Source organism: Meriones unguiculatus, chromosome 1 (genome assembly GCF_030254825.1).
Source record: "Meriones unguiculatus strain TT.TT164.6M chromosome 1, Bangor_MerUng_6.1, whole genome shotgun sequence".
Classification (NCBI taxonomy): domain Eukaryota; kingdom Metazoa; phylum Chordata; class Mammalia; order Rodentia; family Muridae; genus Meriones; species Meriones unguiculatus.
Genome location: NC_083349.1, coordinates 159,706,308 through 159,721,900, shown reverse-complemented (window position 1 = coordinate 159,721,900; position 15,593 = coordinate 159,706,308). Strand labels below are relative to the sequence as shown.

The 15,593-nt window shown below is 49.3% G+C and overlaps 1 protein-coding gene across 12 annotated transcripts in view; it reads right to left on the bottom strand.

Annotated features, from left to right (window-relative positions):
* Positions 1-4,654, bottom strand: part of Ilf3 (interleukin enhancer binding factor 3) — a 41,565-nt gene extending 36,911 nt beyond the window's left edge. For 4 of the 12 annotated variants that reach the window (XM_021643774.2, XM_021643777.2, XM_021643781.2 and 1 more), the window contains exon 1: positions 4,422-4,654. The gene's annotated coding sequence lies outside the window, so the exon portion shown is untranslated. The remainder of the gene's footprint in view (positions 1-4,421) is intronic. The other 8 variants (XM_060370374.1, XM_021643779.2, XM_021643778.2 and 5 more) reach the window with 5 other exon arrangements.
* Positions 4,655-15,593: the final 10,939 nt, after the last annotated feature.

Genomic DNA, 15,593 nt, shown 5'->3' with positions numbered 1-15,593 from the left:
TCATACTTGGGAGAATGAGGCAGGAGAACTACTGTGAGTTGGAGGCCAACTGTCTCAAAAAAATAAGATGCTCTGTGGGTGGGTGGGATAGGGCACGCCTTCCATCCCAACAGCACTCAACAAAGGCAAGCGGCTCTCTGAGTTTGAGGCGAGGCTGGTCTACACAGTGAGTTCTGGGCTAGCCACAGCTACATAGTGAGACTCTGTCTCAAGAGAGGGAGGAAAGGAGGTGGTAGTTTAAAGCATGTGCTACCCTTGCAGAGAGGACATAAGGTCAGATTCCATATAACTCCAGTTCCAGGGGATCCAACATCATCTTTTGGCCTCTGACAGCACCTGCGCACACACGCGCGCGCACACACACACACAGAATCAAAAGCTAAATAAATCTTTTAAGAAAGCCTGGGTGTGGTAGCCCACACCTTTCATTCCAGGTCAGCTTCATCTACATAACAAGTCCCAGGACAGCCATAGCTATGTCAAAGAAAGAAAAAGACAGAAAAGGTGGCACAAACCCAAAGCTCAGCAGCAGAGGAAGGAACATCACTTTAGAGGTTGAGGAACAGAAGTCACTGGTCAACCAGGACTAAGAAATAAGACCCTAACTAAAAAAAAAAAAAAAAAAAAAAAGGGGGGGGGGGAAAGACCTTTGAGGACTTAAGAAAGATAGTTGTTAGGAACTCACAGGGCTCTTGCATAGGACCCATTTGATTCCCAGCACCTATAATGGGTGGTGGGCAGCTCACCAGTGATTTCAGCTGTAAGGTAATCCAACAAATAAATATCTCAGGCCTCCTTGGCCACCTGTACTCATTTGCACATAGCCACACACACAGACACATAATTAAAACATTATTCCAATGTAAAGAAAGAAAAACCCTTGGGTTATAAATAATAAATAAGGCACGTCTTTAATCCCAGCACTCAGGAGGCAGAGACAGGCATCTCTTGAGTTCGCTCTTGAGTTCGAAGGCAGCCTGGTCTACAAAGCGAGTTCCAGGACAGCCAGGTCTACAGAGAGAAACCCTACCTCAAAGAACAAAAGTAAGTATGAACAATTTTTTTTTTCTTTTCAAACTAGTTGAAGGAATGCAACCATAGCTAGTGGTTTAGAACATGATGCACAAGGCCTTGGGTACCATCTCCCAAAAATCCTACACACACACAAGTGGCAAGACAGGAAACAAACTACTAACCTAGCTGTGTTTTCTATTAACTTTTTATTACATTCGTTTGCTGTGTAAGTGGTGTGAGCATACCCGTACTATAGCAGACATGTGCAGGTCAGGGAACAACTTTGAGTTCTCTCATTTCATGTGGGTTCTAGGGACGACTAAATTGTTAAGCTTGGCAGCAAGTGCCTTTACTCACTGAGAGAAAAACTAGGGCTGGAGAGATGGCTCATAGTTTTAAAGCACTTGTACTTGCAGAGGATTCGATTTGAATCACATGGTGGTTCAGTCATCCATAACTCCAGCCTGAGATTTAACACCCTTTTCTGATCTCCTCAGGTACTAGGGCAGACATGTGGTGCAGACATACATGTAGGCAAAACACCCACATGCATACTAAGCAGTGACTTAAAAGTGTCCAACTTTCCACTGCCATAAATAGAATCACCTAAGACTGTCTTGTAAAAATCTCAAGGCCCAAACATACCCGAAATATTTAGTACTTACACCACTTAGTACAAATGAGGCTCTCACACCCTTCCCTTCCCTTCTGTTTCAGCTAATGGAGCAGGGCGGTGAGGCAACCACCGCAGCTTCAGACACAGCTGCAGGAGGCTGCACACAGCAAAACTCAAGTCCAGCTCAGTTCTCCAGAGGCCACAACCCTCTTCATTCCACTGTGGAGACTTCAGTCAAGCCTCTTTCTGCTCTAACTCTAAGCCACTGTAAATCTTTCTCTCCCATGACTACTACAATCAAGGGGGGGGGGGGGCACCAAATATATGAAACATAAAAAAATAGTAATAGTAAGTCCTAATCCCCTAAGCGGCTTGATCACCTGCAGGGTGGCAGCCCGGCCATTAGGAAATCTGAACCAGTAGCCTGAAGCTAGGCTCACCTGAACTACAACATGTGAGTGATCCTGTTTCAGAAAGAAAAAATAATGAAAATAATACACTGGGCAGTGGTGGCACATACCTTTAATCTCTGATCTGGGGGAGGCAGAGGCAGATGGATCTCTATGAGGCCAGTGTGATCTAAGAGCAAGCAAGTCCCAGAACAGACTGAGCTATACAGAGAAACCTAGTCTCAAAACAACAACAATAATAAATAATCACTCTCCTAGACCAAGAAAAAGAGTCATACTGCAAGTCCTGTACTCAGATTAAGGCAGGCGCTTTGAGGCCAGGCAGGACTTCAGTGTAATACTCCACCCGGGGAAGAGGAAACTTCTAGCCAGATGTGGTGATATACACCTTTGATCCCAGTACTCAGGAAGCAGAAACAAGAGGATCTCCAAGAGTTAAGAGGCTACCCAGAAGACTTTGTCCAAAATAAGACTCTTCTAACTCACATCTGTGCTCCTGCACTAGCTCCTGACCAGATCTGGATGGATGCCTTGTCCACAGAGCAAAATGCTGGAGAGGAAAAAAGAGACCTGGTGTGGTAGTTATACAAATATAATCCCAAAGAAGAATTCCAAGTTCAAGGCCAGCCTAGACAACATAGTGATGCACTACTTCAAAAAAGAAAAAAAAAAAAAAAGCAAAACCTTAGGAAGCGGTCTTGTCAATGACCAGTAGAATTTGATAGAAACAAGGAATAGCAAACACAGATTACTCACCGTAACATGTGCCTAGGAAACAATACTAAAAAGGAGCCAAAGGAACTCTTGCCTACAGGTATCCATCAAGTGGCACTAGAAAAATGGAAAACAATCAGGCTCTTCTCAGCTGCTGTAGGAGGGTAATACCAAGCTGGTCCAAACTCGGCAGATAGAGACTGATACAGGGCTGGCAATCCCCAGCCTCCAATCTGCACTGCACACTTCCAGCCAATACCTAGGGCATGCAGATTCCATTCACAAACCTGGTAGCCAGAAGCTATCCACAATGCCAGCTAAGGGGCAAAAACCTCACCTCTACTGGACAAGAGCAGCAGCAACTGCCAGTGGGCATTCTCCTTGGGGGCTGTAAAGGCAGCTCAGGTGCCCCACGCTTCATTCACAGGCTGGGTGACTGCTACCCTCAACAGTAGTGGAATGCTAATCTATCAACACTGGGTCCCACCTACAAAAACCGAAGGAAATACACTGAAGAAGGATGGCACTTCTTTTCCTGTGGACATGGGGACACCATCACACTTCCAGAATTTTGCCGCACAGATACGTTCACAATACTCGAGTCCCAACAGGAAGGCGTCCCACAGAAACTAAGGCCTCACTGCTGGTTCGATGTGTCGCCAACAGCCACTTGGCACCAATTTCACTAAGAGATGGCTTACTCTTTCCCCGTTTGGATCCTTAATGGGGGAAATCAAACAGACCGTTATACAGCCCAAGTCGCTTATCTGCATGGTAGACTTCTCTAAGGTGGAGTCCCGTTAGTCGACTACTTGAAGAAATGGAAGAAAATTTAGAACACGCACGAAACATGCCAATCTACAGATCACAGAGCCCCCAACCATCACACCGTTTTGAGGGTTGGGGGCAGAGCCTAAACAACCTGTAAAACCCCATCAACGAAAACCCGTGGTCTAAAAGATCGGGAAACTCAAAGGGTCTCAAGTTTGGGTGATTTGGAGGAAACCTACAGATCCAGGTTTTCAGAACCCGATGAACCCATAAATGCTTCCCTCAACGATCGTCTAGGGAAAGAATTTCCAGGACCGTGTTCAGGACAAAGAAGAGCTATTTCCCGCCTTGGGAACTGAGACGAAACTAGCCCGCTCCTGGAAGGCAGGGATGTAGCTGAACAAAGAGGGCAAGCGGGTGAAGGAGAGCGTCCGTTCTGCGCCCGCCGTGGTTCCTCTGGATGTGAGGGGGTGTGTGTTCCAACACGTGCGCGCGTGCGCGGGGACCAAGCAACAGACAAAAGCTCGGCCTCGGGGAAAGTGAGCGGCCCGGGGAAGGGGGGAAGCCACGGTGAGTGCGCACCCCCCGAGAGCTGCGCCCAGGCCCGGGCCGAGGGGGCCACGGAGGGGGAGAACGGATGCGCGCGCACAGGGGCACCGCCGCCGCCATTTTGTTTCCTCGGCACAATGGGGGAGAGTAACGGCCAAGCGCGGGAGCGAGGCCGGAGGAGAAGGAAGGAGCGAGACACTATGGGGCGGAAGATCCGAGCGGAGGCGAGGGTCGGCGGGGCAGCCACAGCCCTGTCACTGGCGTCCCCACAGCCCAGCCTGCGCTGACAAGTGGGAGACCGGGCTGGGGGGAGGGGCGGAGGCGGGAGACGCCACATTGCCTCTTACCTTGTCGGCGTTCCGGTCCCTCGACCTCAGCCGCCGACGCCCTCCTGCCACCAGCCTTCCGGACTTTTCGCAACCACCCCTCCAAAGAAAAAAAAAAAAAAAAGAGCCACGCGGTTTTCGCCGGGGCAGCTCCAGTCCCAACTGCAATGGCGAGAAGAGGAGGAGGAGCCGGGGGCCGGGGGCGAGCTGGCGGGCGGGCGCGCGCCGGAGAGAGATGCAGGGCCACGTGACTGGCGGGGCCCCGCCCACGCATCACGTGGGCGGGCGGCCTAGGCCCAGCCCCCAGTGGGCGGGTGGAACGAAACGTGCCGCGGGGGCGGGGCCCCGTCGCGTGACGTCGGCACCGTCGCGTGACGTTAACGCCGGGCTGCTTCCCTCACGGGGCTGGCGGGTCACGTGACCGCAGCGGGCCCTCCGCGCCTGTCATGTGACAGCGACTCTCGGTGCTGTTTCGTGACTCGTTTTCCCTATTGGTGGTCCCGTATCACCTGACGAGAGCCCATCTGTTGTTTTTTTATTCTTTTTCCACCCCCCCGACGGCGGTTTTTCCAAGCGACCGTTATCACGTGACGCAACGGAGCAGGGGTGTGCCCTTACGACGGCGCCGGCTCCCGGGCGCGCGCATGCGCCGTGCGGCGCGGGCTGCCCCGCCCCCCGCACGTTGGCGGAAGCCGGGCTGACGGGCCGGCACGCGCGGCTGCCGCGCCGCCCCGAGGTCCGGGGCTCGGCCGCACGCTGTCGGGGAGCTGGGCCGTCCCGCCGGCCCTCGTTTGTGTGTGTCTGAGAGAAGCGGGTTCGCCCTGCGGTACTGGCGCACCTTCGTGTGGCCGGATGACAAAGCCGTGGCACCGGCCCCTGGGGGTTAATAGATCGTCGTCGTGTTAAGCGAGCTTGGCGTTAGGGCGTCCCAGGCCGGACCCCAGGACCGTGCACACACGAATCAAATTGCACACACGCCACGACAGAACCGAGCTCTCAAACACCCGGTGCCCCTCCCTCTTCTGTCGAATGTCTGCAGGGATTTGCCGCTGTTATCTCAAATGGTGACACGGGTTGACATCCGGCCTTTTTCTTCTTAGTTAACTTGGATTTTAGAGCTCTGTCTCACCGAAAGTCTGAAGTTAAGGAAAGATTTGTAAACGAATCCATGTGCAGGAGGACACAGACCTGAGATGCATCTGACACAGCAGGACGCAAGGTCCAAATGATATGCCTGTTCTACCAGCGCCACCAAGTGGCGGACATCTTAACACGGTTTTCCTGAGGTTGGTTTGCAGATGGATTTTTTTTTTATGTGTATGTGTATGTTTTGACTGCACATAAGTCTGTGCGTCACCTCCTGGTGCCCAAAGAGGGTGTTGAATGTTCTGGAACTGAGGTTACAGATAGTTGTGAGCCTCCATGTGTGTGCTGCGAATTGTACTCGGATCCTCTGCCAGAGCAGCAAGTGCTTTTAAATTCTTAGCTACCCCCGCAGCCCCTGCGGACAGATAATTTTCTCTCTCTCTCAGTCTTTCTCAGTGTCTGTCTCTTTGTCTCTGAGTGTGTGTGTCAGGGTGTTTGTAGGCACACAATGTATGAAGGTCAGAGGCATTCACAGGGTCAGACAAGTACTTTCATCTTTATGTGCTATCCCAGGATAGAATTCAGGCTGCTTATCTGTACTCTGTAAAAAGCTGAGCATGATGGTGCATGCCTGTAATCCCAGAGCTGGGGAAGTGGAGACAGTCCTGGGTCTCATCCGCCAGCCATCCTAATAGAGTTAGCTAGCTCTAGGATTAGTGAGACAGACCAAAGAAGTGATAAAGACCCCAGACAGACAGGCCGCTGGCCTCCCGGTGCACGACTAAACATGCAATCCCATGTATGTCATACAAAGAGAACCAGTCTCCAAAAGTAGGCCTTTGTCGGGGGGCCAGCACCCTACCTTGTGAGCTGCTGAGCTCAGGGGCTGTCTGCTCTGACCAGCTGACCCTTCACCCTCCCCTCCGTGTCATGTTGTCCCCGCCACTACCCCTTGCCACCCTCCTGCCTGCCTCACCTCCTGTTGCCCCGTGGTGAGCCTGTCCCCCCTTCTCACACTCCTCACTGGCAAAGACTGCTGTCCATGCCCCCCTCTTGCTTTCTGGTCCCTCTACAGTACCTTCATGAACAGCTACACTCCAGTTACTGCCTTCCTCAACTACAATATTTCTCCTCCCACTCCCCCGATGAAATTCAGAAAGGTCTCCTCGAGATTTTTTTATATTGCATGTATTTATTTAATATGCATACATTCAAGAGTGCATTAGTGTGCTCGAAGTCAGAAGACAACGTGCTGCTTTCGCCTTCTATCACAGAGGCAAGAATCAAACTCGCTTCGTTGTGCTTGGAGGCAACTGCTTTTACCTACTGTACTGGCAGCAACTCCTAGGCTGAAAAGCACAGGCCAGGACTCCTGGCTTTGAAAGCAGAGTTCATGCCAAGTGTGTGGTACTAAAACATTCTTTTTACATTGCATTCGTTTGCTTACTGGGGAGGGCATTCCCATGGCCTGGGGGGGGGGGTCAGTCCTCTCTCCCTCTACCACATAGACTCGGGATCAAACTCCAGTCCTTGCTTAGTAGCAAGCACCTTTGTCCAGTGAGCCATTTCACCATCTGCTATACCACAGATTTTTTTTTTTGATAGGGTCTCACCCATGCTGGCCTTGAGCTCAAATTAGAACATCTGATCTCTCCCTCTGCTCTGCAATGCTGGAATGAAGAGCATGTACCACCACATCCAGCTTGTACCACAACTGTTTTTAAGATTTATTATTTATACAGTATTCTGCCTACATGTCATTTTAGATGGATGCTGGGAATTGACCTCAGAACCTTCAAAGAGCAGCCAGTGCTCGTTATTAATGTCTGAGCCATCTCTCCAGCCCTTGTAACACACTTTTAAAACTGAAAATGGCAGCTGGAGAAATAGATGTATTGATGATTTTAAAACACGTGTTTTTTAAGGACCTGGGTTTGGTTCCTTATTGGTCCCTGGGTGTCTGGAGTAATGTCTCACTGGGGAGCTTTACCTGCCAGTTCTCTGCCTATATGAAAATTTGGTTCCCAAGCCAGGTGCGGTGGTGCACACGTGTGATCCCAACACTCAAGGAGGCAGAGGAAGGTGGGTTTCTGAGGGTCTGAGGCCAGGTTGGACTACAAAGCTGTCTAGGAGAGCCAAGGCTACACAGAGAAACCCTGTTTTGAAAAAAAATATGTGATTCCCAGCACCCATGTCAGTATGCTCACAACTTTCTGTAATTCCAGCCTTCTGATGTCCTCTTATGGCCTCTATGGATACCCACAGACAAACATACATGCATACATTAATATAAATACATCTTTAGCTGGTTGTGGACATTCAAGCCTTTAATCCCAGCACTAGGGAGGCAGAGTCAGGTAAATATCTAAGTGCAAGTCCAATCAGGACTATATAGTGAGACCCATTCTCAAGGCAAGAACAACAGTGCTTTGTGGCCTGAGAAAGGCTTCAGCAGTTAAGAGCACCTGGTATTCTTGAAAAGGAGTTGGGTTTCAGTTATAGCAACTAAATAACAGCTTACTGAGAGACCAAAGAATTAAAAATTAGGGGTTTTTTGGGGAGGGGTATTGAATTAAAGTTTACAGCACAAGCCTGAACGAAGGCCTGACAAGTGGAGACATGTCCAGCCACCTTTTCGGGGAAGAACCAGCCTTACTGCATTCTTTTCCTGCCCACTAGAGATACAGTTGCTAGGAAACTGGCCCAGAGGGGCCTGGCCAGAACCAACACCCAGATAGCCCCTAGCTCATGCTCTCCCTCCCTAGCAACAGTACCCCTTCCCTAGCAACAGCTAATCAGCACATTCCAGGCATTTCTCATGATCAGGTATCCCCAGGACCATTTTGGACTTGATGCCTAAAGTAAACCAATCATTTCAAACGTCAATTTCCCTTACCCAATCTTATAATGCCACGGCTTAGAGCCCCCCTCCTCCCTGCTTGTATTTTTTGCCCTTTAAAAACCTTGTTCCCCTAGACTGCCCTGCTGCACTCCTCCTCTTCAACAGGGAGATTGCTACGACCCAGGCTCAAGCTTGTATTAAATAAACCCTCATGTGTTTGCAGCAGAGTCGATTCCTGGTGGTCTTTATGGGTCTCACGAACTGAGCATAACATTGCTATGTCTTTAATGCAAGTTCCAGAGGATCCAACACCCTCTTTTGACCTCCTTGGTCACAAGGCATGCAGGTGGTACACATACATACTTGCAGGTGAAGTGGAATAAGGCGGAAAAGACCAACAGACACTGATTTGTTGACTTATTCAGTGATAACTTAAAGCACTGTCCTACTGCTTATTTGCCAAACATGATTTCACTTGCCACCTGGAATAGAATGGCCTGAAGAAATAGCTGAAACAATGGGTCGTTGCCCTTAACAACCTGCTGTCACATAGGCTTCTGTAAATCTCCCTTGCTTGCCTTTGGTTTGAGAGTAAAAAGTGAGAATGTAGCCAAGTAGTAATGGTCCAGGCATTTAATCCCAGCAGGAGAGAGAGAGAAACAGAGAGAAACAGAGACAGAGACAGAGAGTGCAAATTGGCCCCAGCAGTAAATAGCCTTTCAGAAGCATCCTAGCTCCGGTCTACCAGTGACATCTCCTGTCTTCCATTCTCATTGGTATCAGAATGCTTATTCCAGAAAGAGCCCCACAACATTTCTGGAGACCCAGCAAGATCTCCTTCACCAGACAAAACTGGTCAACAGACTGCTGCTTCTGCTGCTCCTGCGTCTCTCAGCACACTAAGTCTTCAGAACTTGGAAGAGTGCACCCCCGATGACAGGATTTCAGGGTCCCCTTCCAGGGACCATGGGGACTATAAGACCAAGAACCAGAGTCTCTGAGTAGAAGAAACAAGACCAGGCTGGACGTCCTGATCAGGTAAGGACAGACCCCCAGAGAGACAGGCAGGAAGAGGCAGGGGCCTTGAGCACCCTGCAAAATATTACATCTGAAGTTTGACTGGAGGTGGGCACTGGTCTCCAGAGAAAAACTTCAAAGGGCTTCAAATGTCTCTGGAGAAAAGACAAATTAGGGATTTAAGATGGGGATGTGTAACTTCTGAATAAATGTGGATGGTTGTAATGGAGCCACAGCCTGTTTGTGACTATGGTGTCTGATGCAATGAGGCTGAAGTCTTAGCTGAATGGGCAGTCATCTGCGGTCATAGAAACTGACCAGGCACGGGATGTAAAAAGATTCATACAGACCTGATCTTCACATTCCCGGGGTAAGACCCATACAGTCCTGCATGAACAGCATGCCTGAAGACACTGAGGAAGACCCCACTTGCCTTGCCAGAGCTGGACATTTAGCTCACGATGCTGCCTCCCTGAGGGGCTCAATCCGTTGTCAGTGCCACAAGGTAGGCATGAAGGTAGTTGCAAGACCTCTTGCTCCTCTTCATCCAGCAGCATCTTCACTGCCACTGAGGAAAATGCCAGGTTCTCCACTCATCCAAGAAGACTCTAGGCGCATAACTGCCCAAGAAGAAAAGAGAGCCTCTCCAATATTGCAGAGAAATTATAGAAGAGGTTTTCTTCTCATGGCAAGTCTAAGAGGGTGAACTGCTCCCCAATTCAGATATGAAACGTTTTACTGATGGGAGCTGAAGACTAGAACATGGGAATAGCCCCTAACATTAAGAGCCACAAAGCAGCCATATATGGAAAAAGGGAACTTCATACCTCAGGGGACAAAAATAAATAAATAAAAGGCAAAACAGAGACCAAATCCTCAAGCTCTTAGAAGCTGCCTGTTCCAAACACACCCGGGGCGGTGGCAGTGATGCTCAGCCAAGTTCACACAAAGCACCAAGGCCTAGCCCAGGAAAACACAGCTCTGCAGTCCCCAAGAAGCAGTGTTTATACTCTGACTGCTCCCAGAGCTCCCTAATAGAAGCCAAAAGAAAGATGAGCAACCCATGAAGAGGATTCTGACAATCAGGAGGGCTGGGTGATGACCCCATATAGAAAAATAATTCCAGAGATAACAGCTCCCAGGCTCATCTGGCAAGTTCATGAAACAACCCAACTGGAAAAACTTCCCTACAAGAATTGTCGCAGGGTCCTGGAGAGATGGCTCAGAGGTTAAGAGCACCACCGGCTGTTCTTCAGAGGTCCTGAGTTCAATTCCCAGCAACCACATGGTGGCTCACAGCCATCTATGATGAGATGCGGTGCCCTCTTCTGCATGTATGCCTGCAGGTAGAACACTGTTAAATAATAAATAAATAAATCTTTAAAAAAAGAATCGCTGTGAAGATATTTGGTGGTCTGAGGTTGCCAACACTGAGCCAACAAGCTAGCAAAGCCCGTCTGCAGTATGCCCAAAACAATCCCAAGCAGGACCCAAGCCCACGCTGACACAAAAACAGTGGTCCTGCTTATTTGAACATCTAGGTGTGGACTTGGACTTGACTGACATTCCATGAGCAGAGAGCACCAGTACTCGCTGGTTGTGATGTGCAGGTTTCAGCTGGGTTTTCCTGCCACAAAGAAAATCAGCTTAGAACTTGCACACACGGAATCCACCTCCCAACTTCAGGCCAAGCTGAAAAAATAAATAGGCTTTTAAAACCAGCACTGTCCAAATATTGCCAAGAAACAGACCTTCCTTGGCCAGAATCCTGCCACTTGTGCTGTGTAGGGTGCATTTTGAGATCATGTTTAGACACCACCACCACCACCCCTATCTCTAGTAGTTCTTGAAGGATTTGGATGACACTGCACAAAAACTGCCCACTTCCTCAGCTCTCAACGTTGCTGGTGTCAAGCAAGACATGGATACACCCACACTCATATTGAAGCTGCTGGGGACTCAAGCCAGGACTGAGCCAGGAGAGCCGGCACAGATGAGCCTCGGAAACCAACCATCTCAAAATGACCTTGGAGTGGCGATGGCAGCAGTGTCCCTCCTCGTCCTGCAGATGCTCATCTACACGGCCTCTCAGCCTCTCAGCCTCTCAGACCCTGTGATGTAGTCTGAAGAGCAAATTCCCAGAGCCCATAAATATGACCATCTGCCCCCTGCAAGGGTTTGCTCTTTTTATTTTTATTTTTATTTTTCTAGGCAGGGTGTCTCTGTGTAGCCTTGGCTGTCCTGGACTCATTTTTGTAGACCAGGCTGGCCTCAAACTCACAGAGATCTGCCTGCCTCTACCTTCCTCAATGGGGGGATTCCAGGCATCCACTACTGTGCCAGGCTAAAAGGTTGTTGACATTTTTTTGTTTGGGATGTTGGTTTTCCCAGACAGGGTTTCTCTGTGTAGCACTGGCTATCCTGGAACTCACTATGTAGACCAGGCTGGCCTTGAACTCAGAGATTCACAGGTGCATGGCCAGGGGTTTGTTCTCATCTTCTTGGGAATAGGCCAGCCCTGGCTCATCCTTAGCACCCCATCATGCTATGATGGAACAGCCCACACCAGCACAGCAGACTGACACCTTTTGGAGATGGCCTCAGCTAGTGACAGCCTGTGGATGAGTGGCCAGAGGACCCCCAAAAAAAGAAAAAGAAATTGTGGGAGGAACTTAACTTAAATACTGAGCTGGGCATGGTGGCACTGGCCTTTAATCCCAGCACTAGAGACAGAGGCAGGTGGATCTCTGTGAGTTCGAAGCCAGCCTGGTCTAAGTTCTAGAGCAGCCAGGACTGTTACACAGAGAGACCCTGTCTGGGAAGAAAAAAAAAAAAAGGTTCATTATCTTAAATACTGGTCACACGTGAACTTTGCCATGAAAGGGCCTGGAAGGGAACTTCCACAGAGGGAGAAGGAGTTAAGCCATAAAGGGTCTTAAGGGAAAACCTGAGGAAAATAATATGGACACCTGCTTCCTGAGAGATAGTTGCAGACTGGATCTTTCTTTGTCTTTCTTTCTTTCTTTCTTTCTTTCTTTCTTTCTTTCTTTCTTTCTTTCTTTCTTTTTCTCTTTCTCTCTTTCTCTCTTTCTTTCTCTCTCTCTCTCTTTTTTTTTTTTTGAGTTCAGGATTTCTCTGTGTATCCTTGGCTGTCCTGGATTCACTTTGTAGACCAGGCTGGCCTCGAACTCACAGAGATCCACCTGCCTCTGCCTCCCAGAGTTCTGGGATTGCAGACGTGCACCAAGCCTGACTTCTTATTATTTATACAGGATTCTGCCTGAATGTACCAGCCAGTGCCCTTAACCTCCGAGCTGTCTCTCCAGCCCCACAGACTGGACGTGCTTCCGGGGAAGTGAGGTCCAGCAGCACTTACCTCCCTGAGCGTCAAGAAAACTCTGGTATTTTACTAGTCCTGCCAGGAATGGCCCTGGCAGAGCCCACGGCCGCCGATGCTGGGAAAGAACAAGTTCAACCTAACTGGCTCTACTCGGGTCAAGCAAAGCTCAACTAGTGTTCAGGAAAGCACTCTTCAGGGCCAGATAAAGGCAGCAGCAGCAGGCAGCAATGGCTCTCCAAAACCGGAGAAGGTTAGGCTTGATTTCTCCTGGGAAGGAAGGCATGTGGGTTTTACTGAGAAATGCTGTTTTTATGCTACTCGGTCAAGAACAGTGTGAAAAAAATGCCAAAAAGTTTTTCAGGCCAGAGGTTCGAAAGAAAGCCAATGGGATACAATGCCGATGACACCCAGGAGCACCAACCCATCCCCTCAGGATAGGCTCAGGAGGTGTTGTGAGGATTAAGTGGAGGCAACAAAGTCGAATAAGGCAGAAAAGACAAATCATTAGATACCGATTCACTGCTTCACTTAGTGGTCTAGTTAAAGCGACCTGGAACAAAGCGATCTGGAAATATCTAACACTCGGTCGTTATCCTGAACAACCTGCCGACTGCTGTAGGCCTCTGTAAAATCTTGCTCCGGGGCCTGCCCCACCTTGTGGTTCTACAGTCTGAAATGAGATAAACTGGACATGATGGAAGCCTTTCAGGAGCATCCTGGCTCTGGGCCACCAGTGACCGCTCCTCTCTTCCATGCTCATTGGGGTCGGAGTGCTTATCTCAGAATGATTGCCGAAACACAGGCAAGAAGTCACACACATAAAACCAATGAAACTCCCCAAAGTCAAAATTAGCTAGGTGTGGTGGTGCGTACCTTTAATTTTAGTGCTCGTGTTAAACCTGGGACTCAGGCCCAAATCTATGACTGCCTAATTAAAGCAAGCTTGGGGCTGCAGGATGGCTGTCTTGCCTAAGCTGGAAGTTGAGAGAGCAGCCACGCGGCCTCCTGAAGTCACTGGTTTTTGTTTGTTTGTTTGTTTGTTTGTTTCAAGACAGGATTTCTCTCTGTAGTCCTGGCTGTCCTAGGCTTGCTTTATAGATCAGGCTGGCCTTGAACTCACAGAATCTGCTTACCTCGGCCTCCCTGAGTGCTGGGATTACAGGTGTGCTCAGCTGCACCCTGCTGGAAAAAAAAAATTTTTCTTAACCACTTTGAAAAAACTCTCCAATTCATCTTCATCATAACCCTGACCTTCTTTCTGCAGCGGAGTCATAAATGCCACAGTGGCTGACATAATGGAGACCCTGGCTTCCCTCCCCGCCACCAAGAAGGGAGATGGGGAGGAACCCCTTGGGATTCCCATCTCTCGAGGGATGCCCCTCTGTCTGTCACTGCTACTCCAGCATCACACCTCGCTTCCTCACCTGCCTCTGCTCCCAGGACTGCTGCTTGCTAATGGAGCAAGGAAACACATCAGACACAGGATCATTCTTCGCAGCCATGTTCCCCGGGCAACCAGCTGGTTACTAGAGCTTCCTCCCAAGACTAAAGCCGGGGAGATGGAGTGTGCCCGTGATACCATCTATGAGGAAGCCTGAGCCAGGATTGTAGGGTCAAGGCCAACTTGAGATACATATGTAGACTCTTATCTCAAAAGAAAAAAAAAGCATTAAAGAGCTGGAAGCATTGGTATACACATTTCATTCTAGGAGTAGAAGGCAGGGCAGGTGGGTCTTCCCGAGTTGGAGGCCAGCCTGGTTTTTACAGTAAGACGCTGTCTTGATATTGCTTTTAAAAGGGGAGAGGGCAGGCTGGAGCGATGTCTCCGTGCTTACAAGTGTGCTCTGCTTTCTCGGAGGACCTGTGTTTATTTCCTAGTACCCACATGGAGGCTCACAATTTTCTGAAACTACATCTCCTGGGGATCTAACCCCACTCTCTCATGGCCTGGAACTCACATGCACACACAGGCACATACGTAATCTTAAATATAAAAAGTTTAAAAGATCATAAAAATAAAGTTAAAACTAATGAAATACTCAAAAAGGAGGGGCCAGCGATGTGTCCGTTGGCAGAGAGCTTGCCCAGAATCCACAAAGCCCGGGTTTTAGCCCCAGCATCACGTAAACCCAGTGCAATGGCACAGGTCTGACATCCCACCGCTGGAGAGATGGAGGCAGGACAGTCAGAAGGTCAAGCTTATTTTCTGCTACATATACTGAGGCAGAAGCCATCCTGGGCTATATGAGACACTGTCTCAAAAAAAAAAAAAAAGAATAGGATTGGGGATGTGACTAAGTGGCAATGCCCTTGCCTGGTATGTGCAAAAGTCCTGTTCAATACAATACTTTGTACCAAAAAGGAGAGAGACGGGGTGTGGGTGTCTGGATAAAGTGTTGATAGATTGAGATTTTCCAGAATTGGCTAGAAGCAATAACAAAATCATGCACCAGGGGGCAGTAGTGCGCCTGCAGTCGGACAGCCAGACTGACCCTAAGGTAGAACCTCTCTGAAACAAAGCTGGTTTAGCAGCTGAGAAAGCACTTGCCACCAAACCTGGGGACCTGAGTTCATTCCCGGGATGGGGACACACACACGCTAGCACATTCTTGCCCGAATTCACACACACATGTACACTAACAGAATACGAGTCGGGCATGGTGGCACACTCCTGCAATCCGATCGCTCAGGAGGCAGAAGCAGGTGGAACTCTTGAGTTTTTGAGACCAGCCTGGTCTACAAAGCAGGTTCGGGACAGCCAAGGCTACAGAGGAACCCTGTCTCAAAAAACAACAAAAGGAATACACGTAAGTTGCTAGAGAGATGGTCTGGAGGTAAGAGCACTGGCTCTTCTTTCAGAGGACCTTGGTTCAATTTCCAGCACCCACATGGTCGCTCGCAACCGTCT